Source organism: Macrobrachium rosenbergii, chromosome 23, assembly GCF_040412425.1.
Source record: "Macrobrachium rosenbergii isolate ZJJX-2024 chromosome 23, ASM4041242v1, whole genome shotgun sequence".
Taxonomy (NCBI): Eukaryota; Metazoa; Arthropoda; class Malacostraca; order Decapoda; family Palaemonidae; genus Macrobrachium; species Macrobrachium rosenbergii.
This window is the reverse complement of record NC_089763.1, coordinates 1,257,507-1,270,808: the sequence shown is the minus strand read 5'-3', so window position 1 is coordinate 1,270,808 and position 13,302 is coordinate 1,257,507. Positions and strand designations below refer to the sequence as shown.

At 35.5% G+C, this 13,302-nt stretch overlaps 1 long non-coding RNA gene across 1 annotated transcript; it reads right to left on the bottom strand.

Annotated features, from left to right (window-relative positions):
- Nucleotides 1–11,652: 11,652 nt before the first annotated feature.
- Nucleotides 11,653–13,252, bottom strand: LOC136851143 (uncharacterized). The gene is made up of 3 exons (XR_010856785.1): nucleotides 12,708–13,252; nucleotides 12,342–12,543; nucleotides 11,653–12,249 (listed from the first exon to the last, which is right to left on the bottom strand). It is a non-coding gene; the product is annotated as an uncharacterized lncRNA (long non-coding RNA).
- Nucleotides 13,253–13,302: the final 50 nt, after the last annotated feature.

Here is a 13,302-nt window from a genome sequence, read left to right as displayed (position 1 = left end):
AAAACAATCTCTTATAAAGGAGAATTTCCCACTCCACCCAAAGAACAGTACTTCCCCTGCAAGGAGTGGGAAGTAGCACATTTTACCACCTTAGCATTCATGCTCGATACCCTTCAGTGGAACTGTTAAGGTCTCAGAGCCTGTACAGAAGACCTTAAAGTTTTAATGGATGAATTCAATCCAGGGATTATATGCCTACAGGAAACAATGTTAGGCAACTCTCCTTATAATCCTGGACTAAATTATTCAATATATAAATCATATCCCCCAACTGGTGATCGTGCCCATGGAGGTGCTGCAATTATCATTAATGAATCTCTGCAGCACTCCACGATACAATTAAATACAACTCTACAAGCTGGATAACAAGAGGATAACAATCTGCTCCTTATACCTTCCACCAGACCTTGCTTTTAACATTGGAGATCTGGCTCCTTTGCTTCTCCTAGGTGATTTTAATCCCTGCAACCCCCTTTGGGGAGTCGGTTTTTAGATAGTAAAGGGAAATTAATCGAAGACCTTATTGACAGGAATGATGTTACCGTATATAATAATGGGTCAATGACTTTCCACAACATTCACAATAATCATTTCTCTGCACTGGGCCTTAGTATTTCTTCAACTAGTATCCACCTTGATTTTAATTGGCCTGTTAATGAAGATTTAAATGGAAGTGATCACTACCCGATACATTTGAAATATGCTCTGAATGCTCCATCTGAAGTTTTACCTAAGTGGAAGGTAGAGGATGCAGACTGGGATAAATTCAGTAAGGGGTGTCAATCCAGATAGGGAGTTTGAGTCCTTTCATTCTCATCTAGATGCCTATGATTACTTTATTGAATCTACTTTGAAGAGTGCTGAAGGCTCATTTCCAAAAACAAAAGGCAAACCTCGTAGACCTGCAGTTCCCTGGTGGAATAAGACGTGGTATTTTGAGAAAAGTGACTAGGAAGTACTACAGACATTACAAAACTAGTTGCTCCCCTCTGTCTAAATTTATCTACAAACGTGCTTTAGCCAAGCAGCGGCACTTTTATAAGAAAGCCAAAAGAGAATGTTGACTTTACTATATTAATGGACCCCCTCAACTTGGAACCACCTTGACGTGGTGAGGGGGGGCTCTTGAACCCCAGGAATCTGATCCCGGGTTTAAGTCCAAGAGTCCCATATGGCATTATATATCTGTTTGGATTAAATTATGTGGAATTTTCCACTGTTGCTAAAATTTATTATACCTGATAAATAGGAAAAGATATCGTAGCTGGGAATGGGTTTATATCCGAAGCTAAATAGTGAGAACTGTGGTAGGATATCAACTGCCCGATAATGTTCAGGCCTGAGAGTTATCAGATTGATAACTCAAAAGGTGGAACTATTCTTTCAGGCTAGACCATGGATTCCAGGGGTCTGGTTCTAGGGATAGGACTCTCGGCATTCTATCCGGTTTGCCTATAACATGGTTAGGTGGGAAATGACTGTATTCTTGTAATACTCTCAGTCCTAACAAACGGGCCAAAACACTTGGGCCACTCTAATCATGTTGTGCCAAAATATGGGGTATGGTAGGGATGTGGACCCAAGGAGTCGGCTTTCACTTGTGCCATTGGTGGAAGGATAAACCCATGAAAGGCTGCTGATATCTTTTTAAGGTTTTCAGGTTTATTTTTTTTCTATTTTACTTCAGTCTTAATGCTCAGTTGTTTAAAGATTTAAGTTCCCCTGGATCCTTTGATGGTAGCGATTCGCACAGTTGACAACCGCAGGAACCTCCTCTGACCTCTCTCTGGAAAAATCAGAAAAACAAAGAACGTAATTTTTGAGCCCTATGCTGCAATGAAAAAACAAAAAAAAAAAACCAAATATCTTGACCCAACCTTGACTCACTTCGACTCCTCTTTGGGAGTGGAAGTTGGTCAAGATTCCTGACATTAGAAACAGAGAAAAAAATATCGGCATTGAAATTAGAAAACTTCCTGTTGAATTGACATTCAACTACTGAAATGTCACTCAGACAAGTAAAAGAACAGATGTGGTTGATAGAAACCACAACAAGAATTCAATCAGAAAATTACTTAAATATAAAAAATATTGACAATGTAAAAGTACATATAGAAAAACATGACAATATGAACAGTATACAAGGTACCATAGTACTCCCTGATAATGATGAACCAATAGAAAAGAAAATATTACTAGATTCCCTTAAAAACAGTTACAACTATGTACAAGATTGCGAAATATACAACATAACCAGTAGATGGAGTAGTGGAAAAACACTAAGAATAGCAAAGATAAAATTTGAAGGCCAAGAATTACCCTTAAAAATTAAAATCTTAGGCCAAAGCAGAAAACTGAGACCGTATGTTCCAAAACCACTACAGTGCCAAAACTGTGGTATGTATGGACATACAAGGAAAAATTGCTGTAATACATCTGTATGTGCATACTGTGGATCTGACAAACATGCCACACAGTGGAGGTGTGGTGAAGCAAAATGCGTGAACTGCGGACAAAGTCACCATGCAAGATCTAAGGAGTGTATGTATTATATACACAATACAGAATTAAAATTACTTAAGGAAAGGACAGGAATGCCTAGAAAAGAAGCCAAATTAGAATTAAAGGTTAGAGGAATGCATGATCCCGCTAAGAAACGAACTTTTTTACAGTAATAAGATCAAACAATGAAACAAAAATAGAAATAAATAAGAGTAACAAAATCCTGATAGATCAATCTCAAAGAAAAACAACCACTTTGCAAGAAGAAACTAATATTGCAAAGGACCAAGAAATGTATACAAATATTTGCTCAAATTCATTTGAGATATTAAGAGAAATGGAATCACTAGAAGACAATACAAGCACCACAGAAATATTAGAAGATAGTTATGATGAATTAGAAACAAAAGAAAAAAAAGAGGCCTTTAGAGAGACCTCCACCCAACACCAACAAAAAACCAACTATTATTAGAGATGCATCCATTAAAATAAAGGCGGGAGACTCCAAGAAAGAACATAAACCAAAAAATAAAAATATGCCTTTGTCTCCTAAAGTAATAATAAAACCAATGGAAACATATACCCAGAACATCAAAGAAATAGTAGAGGAACAAACCATTGACAAGAATGATTATGTGATGGGAGAAGAGATTACTCCATCACGAACAATAGGTGCAGCAAGAGTAAATGAAAAAAACGACACACGAAAACACATGTGGATGTAATGAATGTTTCATTGAACTGTGCAACAAAAACGAAAGCATATAAATGGACAGTTTAATAAACCCTATACGAAATTTGATAAGATACAGAAATAAAGAAACTACTAGTTTAGACAGTCACGAAAAGGGCTGTATGTGCATTGGACACATAATGTCTCATAAAGAAAAACAAATAAATATTGTAAATAGGATTTTAGAAAAAATGCAAGTTGATGATCCACGAAAAGAAAATAACAATTGAACACACTAACGTTATACTTTCAATAATTCTATTATACAATGGAACGTAAATGGTCTACAGACCAGATTACATTTAGGAGAAGTACAACGATTACTAAGAGAATAAGAGCCAATGATACTATGTTTACAACATGTCAACAAAACAATATACCTTAGTGTCTACAGCTAGAGAAGAAGAAGGAAATTTAGGTACTGCTATATATGTACATAACAAAGTATGTTATGACAGAGTACCTGTAAGCTTTACTGACTTGCAAATATCAAGTATTAAAATACGAATAAAAACCGATAATTACATAATTTACAACATATAACCAACCTAATAAAAGTTACGACATTGATAAACTTAAAGATTTACTTAACAATACCAAGGAACCTACATTAATAGTAGGTGATTTTAACGCTCACAACCCAATATGGGACTGTCATTGTACAAACTCAAATAGAACAGGTAGTGAAATAGAAGAGTTCATGGATTCAAATGACATGTGCTGTATAAATGATGACGAAATTAGCACATATTTTTCAAAAGCACATGGAACATTTTCCTCAGTAGACTTTATGTACAACAAGCATAGTTGACAGATTGGATTGGAATACAGTTGATGACATGCACACTAGTGATCCTTTCCCAATATTAATTTCCTTATTGCCTAATCCTGCAAAACATGTCCCTCACTATAACATTTATAAAGCAGATTGGGAGTGATATGAAATGCACACTAGAAATATCCCACCATTTGAATATTTAAAAGACCATAATGAAACTAATAAATTTCTTGTTGATTTCATTAAAAGAGCTGCTGATAAAGCAATAACAAAGTCAAAACCCCAACCAACAAAACACAAAGTTCCCTGGTGGTCTGATAAGTTAACAGAATTAATAAATATAAAACACTCAGTAGGGAGACGATTAGATAATTTGAATAGAAAGTTCAATAAAATGAATAAAAAATTACCGATATTAGAAAGAGTTTTACAAAAAATGACTGTGTTATTACTAGAAATCGATACATTAAAACCTGTATGCAACAAAATATCTGCAAAATTAAAATACTCCAATACAAAAAATTCAGGAAAATAAATGGTACCCATGTTAAACCACCTAGACATGCCATATTAAAAAATGGGAAAAGAACACTTGATCCAAAAGAAATAAGTAATATAATGGGAGAAAATTTAGCAAATGCAAGTAGTGATAAAAATTTAGATGAACACTTCTGCACAAAAAAAAAAAAATAGAATTAATAAAAAATTTTTGAAACAATAGAAGATATATATTATAATAGAAAATTTAGTATGTCAGAGTTGGAATATGCTCTCTGGAACAGCAATAAATCTGCTCCTGGAGGTGACAATATTTGTTTTGAGATGATCTGTCATAGCACCTTTGGCAAAGTCATACTTTATTAGAGTTTTATAATCATTTATTGCTTCAAAATTTATTTCCAGATGAATGGTGTAAAACTATAATAATTCCTATCCCCAAACCTGGAGAGGATCCCAGTAATGTAAATAATTACAGACCAATTTCTTTAACAAGCTGCGTATGCAAATTGTTAGAGAAAATGGTAAATGCTCGACTAACATGGCACATTTGAGAAAATAAAGTTTTAACTCCCACTCAGTTTGGGTCACAGTGTAACAGATCTACACTGTATTCTCTCTGTAACTTAGAAGACCATATACGTAGAGGTTTTGAACGACAACAAATTACTGTAGCTGTCTTTTTTGACATTGAAAAAGCATACGATACTACATGGAGGTATGCTATATTAAAAAGTTTACAAAACAACAACATCCGTGGACATTTACCTAGGTTTATATGGAACTTTTTGACAAATCACAATTTTCAGGTGAGAATTGATGATGGTCTGTATAGAACATTTCCACTTGAAAATGGTGTTCCCAGAGGAAGCGTCCTTAGTGGCACACTGTTTACTTTAGCAGTTAATGATATCAGTAAAAATCTACCTATTGGCATTAAAAGTAACCTGTACATGGATGATTTTGCCATATATTATTCAGCATCCCGAATAAAACATGCAGAATGAATCGTTAATAAAAACATAGTAAAAATAGATGAATGGGCCTCATCTATAGGCTTTAAATTTTCCATAGATAAAACTCAAGCAATCATATATTATCAAAATAAAAAGTGGAAAAAAGGTGAAGAAATAGATATAAAAATAAAAAAACCAAAGTATATCAATTGGCCAAACAGCAAAATTTTGGGATTAATATTTGACACTCACTTGAACTGGAGAGCCTACATTACATATGGAAAATCTAAACGTAAAAGAGCATTAAATCTTATTAGAAAACTATCAAACACTACTTGGGGAGCCAATAGACATACCCTTACTGTACGTATAAAGCAACAGTTCTGTCCATCATTGACTATGGAAGCGAAGTATATGGCTCAGCATCTGACACAGTGCTGAAAATGTTAGACCCTGTTCACAATGAAGGCCTTAGAATATGCTCAGGAGCCTTTAGATCATCACCAAAATCATCGTTACAAGTTGAATGTGGTGAACTGCCTTTGTCTCTCCACAGAGAACTAGTAACAATGAAAAGTGCTTTAAGAATTCAAATTAGTGATTCTCCAACCAAAAAATTTTTTGAATTAAGTGATGTATTTATAAATAACCATCCACCACCTCTCCCAATTAGAGCTAGAAGATTGTTTGAGTCGTTGAATATAAATATACAAGTGCCTTTAATAGTAGAATCACCTCCTCCGTGGACAATGAATAAAATGAGAATTTGCACACACCTCAAGTATTTATCAAAAAGTAACTCATACACCAGAACACCATAAACAACATTCAATAGAGCATATAAGCCAAAGAGGTCCACATTTTTAATATATACAGAAGGATCTAAATCAGAACACGGAGTAGGATATGCTGCAGTGTCCCAAGACAAAACTTGTCAGTTCTCTCTTCCTAATAATGCTTCTGTATTTACAGCAGAATTGTATGGAACTGCATCAGCTATAAAAATAATTAAAGAATCATCATTCAATAATTTTGTGATTTTCAGTGACTCGAGAAACGCTATAGAAGCTATTCAGAGTTACAAATCAAAAAATAATATAGTACAACAAATTAAATTATATCTCCATAAATTATATAATAATGGAAAATTGTAGAAATATGTTGGATCCCTGCTCATGTAGGGATCAAAGGGAATGAAGATGCAGACAAAGCAGCTAAAGCAGCAACTCACATGACAAGATCAAATGTGAATATCCCTGTTACTGATTATGTAACTCATATAAAAATGGGTATCATAAATAAATGGCAATATATATGGGATGAAAACCTGAAAGTAATAAATTGAAAGAAGTGAAACCTAATGTTAAAAAATGGAGTTCATCATATCAGAGAGAGACACGCACAAGTAATTTTAACACGTCTCAGAATAGGCCATACTCGTCTGACACATGGGCGCTTAATGACAGCCCACATGGCCTGACTCCCGAATGTTCAGAATGCAGAGTAATAATAACAGCCAGACATGTGTTATGTGAATGTCCAAAGTATGACCAACAACGAATGCCTACTTTTGGAAACAGATCAATGAAAGAAGTTTTGTCAGAATCTTTTACATTTTCAGTCATTCCAATTTTGATGTTCCTGAAGAACTGTAATTTGATTAATAAAATGTAAAAACGAGTAAATAATAAAAGCACGAAAACTCCCTTTTAACATTTGTTGAATTTAAAAAAAAGAGAAAAATTTTAAAATGTTGCTTAATTTATATTCTGAGTTTTAATATACCTTTTTAGTATGTATGTAAGGAAGTATGAGTAAATGTATTTATTGTATGTATGTGTCTCAGTATGAGAGGATGTGCCTATGTGCAGTTTTAATTTCATTTTAATTCATTCATCATTAACGGAATGATCTATTGGGTCCTATGCTTGACTTCAGGTCTGGACCTAGTATTTTAATCAAATCCAAAAGGCCAGCCCTATGAGAGCTGAAAGTCAGCTCATTGGTCTGGTTAAACTATTTAATAATAATAATATATTAATGGAATAAATTCCAAGACCCCACTAAGAGTGGTGTGGCGCAAAATAAAGGAAACTGAGTGGAAAATTTGTTGCATCACCATTAATCACAGAGCCCACTGAAGTTGCCAATAAGCTAGGAAAACACTTTTCTAAAGTTTCCAGCCCTAACAATTATTCTCCAGAATTTCAAAGAATTAGGAATTCTGAAATGTGCCTGAAATTTGATTCGGGAAAATCTGAACCATACAACTACAAATTTTCCCTAAGAGAACCTCGTGAGGCACTCTCCTCAAGTGAGTCCACAGCTCCAGGTGAGGATACAATCATATATGAAATGCTTAAACACCTCCCAGATGATGCCAAAAAATATTTACTGAAGATTATAAACAAAATACGGGAAACTGGAATTTCACCCAAGGACTGGAAAATATCCTTAATTGTTCCTATTAAAAAGCCTAATAAAGATGCTTCCCAAGCCACCAGCTATAGACCAATAGCTCTTACCAGCTGTGTATGTAAGCTGATGGAAGAAATGATAAATACTAGACTAGTTTGGCACCTGGAAACCAAAGGATTACTATCGCCATTCCAATTTGGTTTAAGAAAAAACCGCTCCACCCTTGATCCCCTGCCAAGGCTGACCAACCAAATCCAGCAAGGGTTCGCCAAACAATGCCTGACTGTTGGCATATCTTTTGACTTAGAGAAAGCATATGGCGCTACCTGGAGAATTGGCATCATGAAACAATTGCACAAGATGGGAATATGTGGGAGAATGATCGGGTTTGTATATTCCTTTTTAACAGACAGATTTTTAAAGGTAAGAGTGGGAAACTCCCTCTCCCAACCTTTTATGCAGGAGGAAGGAGTTCCCCAAGGAAGCGTTTTAAGTGTAACACTTTTCAGTGGCAATAAGTAGTGTGGTTGGAAAAATCTCACCCCCTGTTAAATTTTTGCTTTTTGTTGATGACCTTGCAATATACTGCACACCCCGCTCGATATGAGACCACCTTCAGGTGGTGAAGGGGCTCTTGAACCCCAGGAATTTGTTTCTGGGTTTGAGTCCAAGAGTCTCATATACCATCATATATTATTTTGGATTAAATTTGTGGAATTTTCCACTTTTCATAAAATTTATTGGACCTGATAGACAGGAAAAGATATTATAGCTGGGAATGGGTTTATATCCAAAGCTAAATATTGAGAACTGTGGTAGGACCATCAACTACCCGATAATGTTCAGACCCGAAAGTTACCAGGTTGGTAGCTCAGAGGCGGAACTATTCGTTAGGGCTGAACCACAGATTCCAGGGGGGTCTGGTTCTATGGATAGGACTCCCGGTATTCTATCCGGTTTGCCCATAACATGATTAGGGTTGGGATGATTGTATTCTTGTAATACTCTCAGTCCCAGCAAGCTGGTTTGGCTTACACTTGAGCCACTCTAATCATGTTGTGCCATCCCCTTTGGGGTAGGGTAGTGAGCGGACATTTGGGAGTCAGTTCTCACTTGTGCTAATGGTGGAAGAATAAAACTCCATGAAAAGCTGATATCTTTTTAAGGTTTTCAGGTTTTTTTTTCCTTCCTCAAATCTTTATGCTGAGTGAAAATAAAGATTCGAGTACCCATGGGCCCTTTGATGGTAGTGACTCGGCACTGATGACAAACGCTGGAACCTCCTGTAACAACCTTTCTTTGAAAAAAAACAAAAAAGAATCCAAATGTAATCACACTGGAACCTTATGCTCCAGTACACAACAAATCAAATAGAAGTAAATATCGTCTTGACCCAACCTTGACTCACTTCGACTCCCTCTTCGGAAACAGAACAACAAATCTCAGCCCTAAAGTTGGAGAACTTATTAAAAAGACACTCAACGACAGAAATGTCGTTTAGACAAATAAAAATGAAGACGTGGCTTATAGAAGCCACAACAAAAAACCAGTCTGAAGACTATCTATCAATAAAAAGTGTTGACAATGTAAATGTAAAAGTAAAGAAGCATGACACTATGAACAGCATTCTGGGTACTATTGTACTTCCTGAAAATAGTAACGAACCGGTTGATAAAAATATGCTGTTGGACTCTCTTAAAATGAGATATACCAAAGTCCAAGATTTTGAGGTATATATAATACCAAGTAAACAGAATAATAAAGTATTAAGAATTGCAAAAATAAAATTTGAGGGTCAAGATTTACCTCAAAAAAACAGAAATTTTAGGCCAAAATAGAGAACTTAGACCTTATGCTTCCAAGCCACTACAATGTCAAAATTGTAATAAATATGAACACACAAAGAAAAACTGTCGTAACGAACCTGTATGTGCTTATTGTGGATCTGACGAACATGCCACACAATGTAAATGCAGTGAGCCAAAATGTGTAAACTGTGGAGAGGATCATCATGCAAGGTCCAAAGAATATATGTACTACATATACAATACAGAATTGAAAATGTTACAAGAACGAACAGGGATGTCTATCAAAGAGGCTAAGTTGGAAGTAAAAGTGAGAGGAATGCAAGATCCATCTAAGAAACATACATATTCTTCAATAACAGGAACCAATAATAAAACAAAAATACATAGAAATAGAAGTAACGAAACACAGAAAAATAAATCCCAAATAGAAATTAATGCCCAAGGGAAAAAATTAAAATGGTAAAGAATAAAGAAACTGGTACAAATGATATGGATAACATTTTATCAGATTCATTTGAAATATTAATGAAAATAGGAACACAAGAGGACGCTATTGGAACTAACAGAGGAGCGGCCTGATAGAGAAATTAAAGATAAAAAAGGCCATTGGAAAGAACGTTGTACAAAACAAAGAAAACCAACAATTGTTGGAGAAACATCGGTCAAATCAAAGGTAAAAGATATGAAGAAAGAACAAAAACAAGTTAAGAATATACCATTATAGAATAAAATAATGGTAAAACCAATGGATACTGATACCCAAAATACCGAAGAAGTGGAAGACAGTCGTAAGTTAGACAGTGGTGAATATGTCAAAGGGAAGAGATCACTCCATTACCAATAACTGGTACAACAAGAACAAATAAAGAAAGAAATATACATGACAACTCTTGTGGATGTAATGATTGTTTCATTGCATTGTGCAACAATAACAAAAACATAACAAAAGATGGTGTAACAAACATTATAAGAAACTTTACGAAATATAGAAAAAGAAACCACAGATTTAGTACCCATGAAAATGGGTTGCATGTGCGTTGAGCACTTTGTATATTATAAAGAAAAACAAATGAATGTCGAGTAAATTATTAAAAAAATGACCTAACTCTGCATCAATATTTACTGCCGAATTAACAGCCGTAGTGTCTGCCCAGATTTAGTTTTTTAAAGTAGTGACTCTAATTTTGTCATATACTCAGACTCTAGAAGCATCTTAGAAGCTATTAAAAATTTAATAGCTTTCATCCATTAATTCAAAAAGTTCAGAGTGGCTTTTTCGTATATATTGTCGACGTAAATCAGTCTCTTTCTGTTGGGTCCCTTCTCACCTCACGTGGGGATTCGCGGAAACGAGATGGCAGACAGGGAAGCGAAAGCTGCCACTATTTTATCAGAAAACCTCTTTCAGAAAAGTGCCTCATACTGACCTAAAAGGTCCCATTAGATCTTATGTTTTAAGTAAATGGCAAGAAAGGTGGACTTCTCCTCTTCTTGCCAATAATAAGTATAGAAATATTAGGGATAATATACTACCGTGGTCTTCGTCATTCCAGCTTGACAGACGAACAGAGGTTATTTTAACCAGATTAAGGATTGGGCACACTCGTCTAACCCATCAGTTTATTTTAGAAGGAAGCAGCCCTCCAGAGTGTGCTTACTGTGACGAGACACTAACAGTGGAGCACATTCTGGTGGTCTGCCCAGATATTTTAACCAAAAGAGAGATATTTTCAGGGTAAATCCCTGTCTGATATTTTGGGAGATGAAGCAGATATTTCTGCTATCATCTTTTTTAAAGTGTATTCAAATTTTTAACGATATTTAATTTATTTAATATATTTATTACATCACGTAGAATTTTAATGACATTAATTTTTTTATGTATATATCACATCATTCATTAAACTTCATACCCTTATTTATTGGTCACATCACTTCATTTTATTTATTAATCATTTCCTTCATGAATTCATAACTTTAACATAATCTATTTTCTCTCCATTACGGCGCTGAATGGCCTTCTTGGCCCCAATGCCTGGGCTTTTGCCCTAAATATCATACATCCATCCAATCAAGGGCGTTAATCCTGGTAAGGGAAGACGATGAGAACAGATTTATAGCTTTGCCTTGTTTAATATTCATATTACTGGAATAGACTTGCATTTTGCAAGCAACACCGAAAACTACCAATTCTTTGTCGGAAACCAAAAAAATAAAAAAAATAGTTGACAAAATATTAATCAACATATCACATGACAGCATTCGAAACCACATCGGTCAAGTTCTGAATAAGAATTATATATGATTTTAAACCAAAGAATTTTAAGCAAGACTCACCAGAACAGTCAGCATCCACCCAAGCGTTGTGATTCAGTAAAGCTTTCATGACCTCCAGACGTCCTGTTTCTGCGCAGTAGTGCAGTGCGCTTTTCCCGTTCATATTTTTGCTGTTCACGTCAGCACCAGCATCTAAGAGGCACTTGACAATTTCTAAATGACCGCTGAAGGAAGCGAGCATCAGACAAGTGACAGCGCGATGATTAGCAGCCTCAATATCTGGAAAAATAACTCAATCAATACGAGCGAAAGCAAGATTTGTGAACATGGTAGCGCTTCTGTAGAATATTGAAAACAAAGCAGAAACTCACGTGCTCCGTGTTGCACAAGAAGTCTGACGATATGGAAGGTGCCCACGGGTACATGCTGCTCGCAACGGAGTGTTGTTGAAAATAGTGTCGCCGTCTGGATTAGCCCCTTTGGAAAGGAGAAATTCAACTATCCGGTAGTGGCCTTCTTGACTAGCACACCATAAAGGACGTACTCCAGGTACATTGAGTCCACGAATTGAAACTGCAAAGAAAAACAATCCAATTGTACGTCTCATTTTGCAAAATACTTTCTATGTTAAATGTCAAAGCAATCTGTGTAATGGACCATTGCAGTTTTCTCACTCATTATCTCAGTACAGTAGGTCAGAGAAAGCTAACTTTCGAAGGCCGTTAAAAATGACATACCTGAGCCCAGTTCTTCGACGTTTGCATCTTGGTATTGAACGAGGATTCTGACACAGTTTGTATGTCCAAGAAGCGCTGCCCTACATAATAAAGAATCTCCTCCTTCCTTGGCCTTCTCATGGCAGTACTCAGTGCCCGATAGATAAGACTGAAAATACACAGTACAAGAATAAAATAAACAACAAATGTAACGGCAGCACAACAACAACAGTAATAATAATAATAATAATAACAATGATAATTATAACAGCAATAAAAATAAGCATCAAGACCTGAAAATAGAAATAAGAAGGATATGGGATATGCCAGTGGAAATTGTACCCATAATCATAGGAACACTGGACACGACCTCAAGATCCCTGAAAAAGGAACCTGGAAAATCTAGATGCCGAAGTAGCTCCGGGACTCATGCAGAAGAGTGTGCTTCTAGAAACAACGCACTTAGTAAGAAAAGTGATGGACTCCTATGGAGGCAGGATGCAACCCGGAACCCCAGACTATAAATATCACACAGTCGAATAGGATGACCGAGATAAAAAAAAATAACAATAATAATTATTATTATTATTATTATTATAATATCAGTATTGCTGTT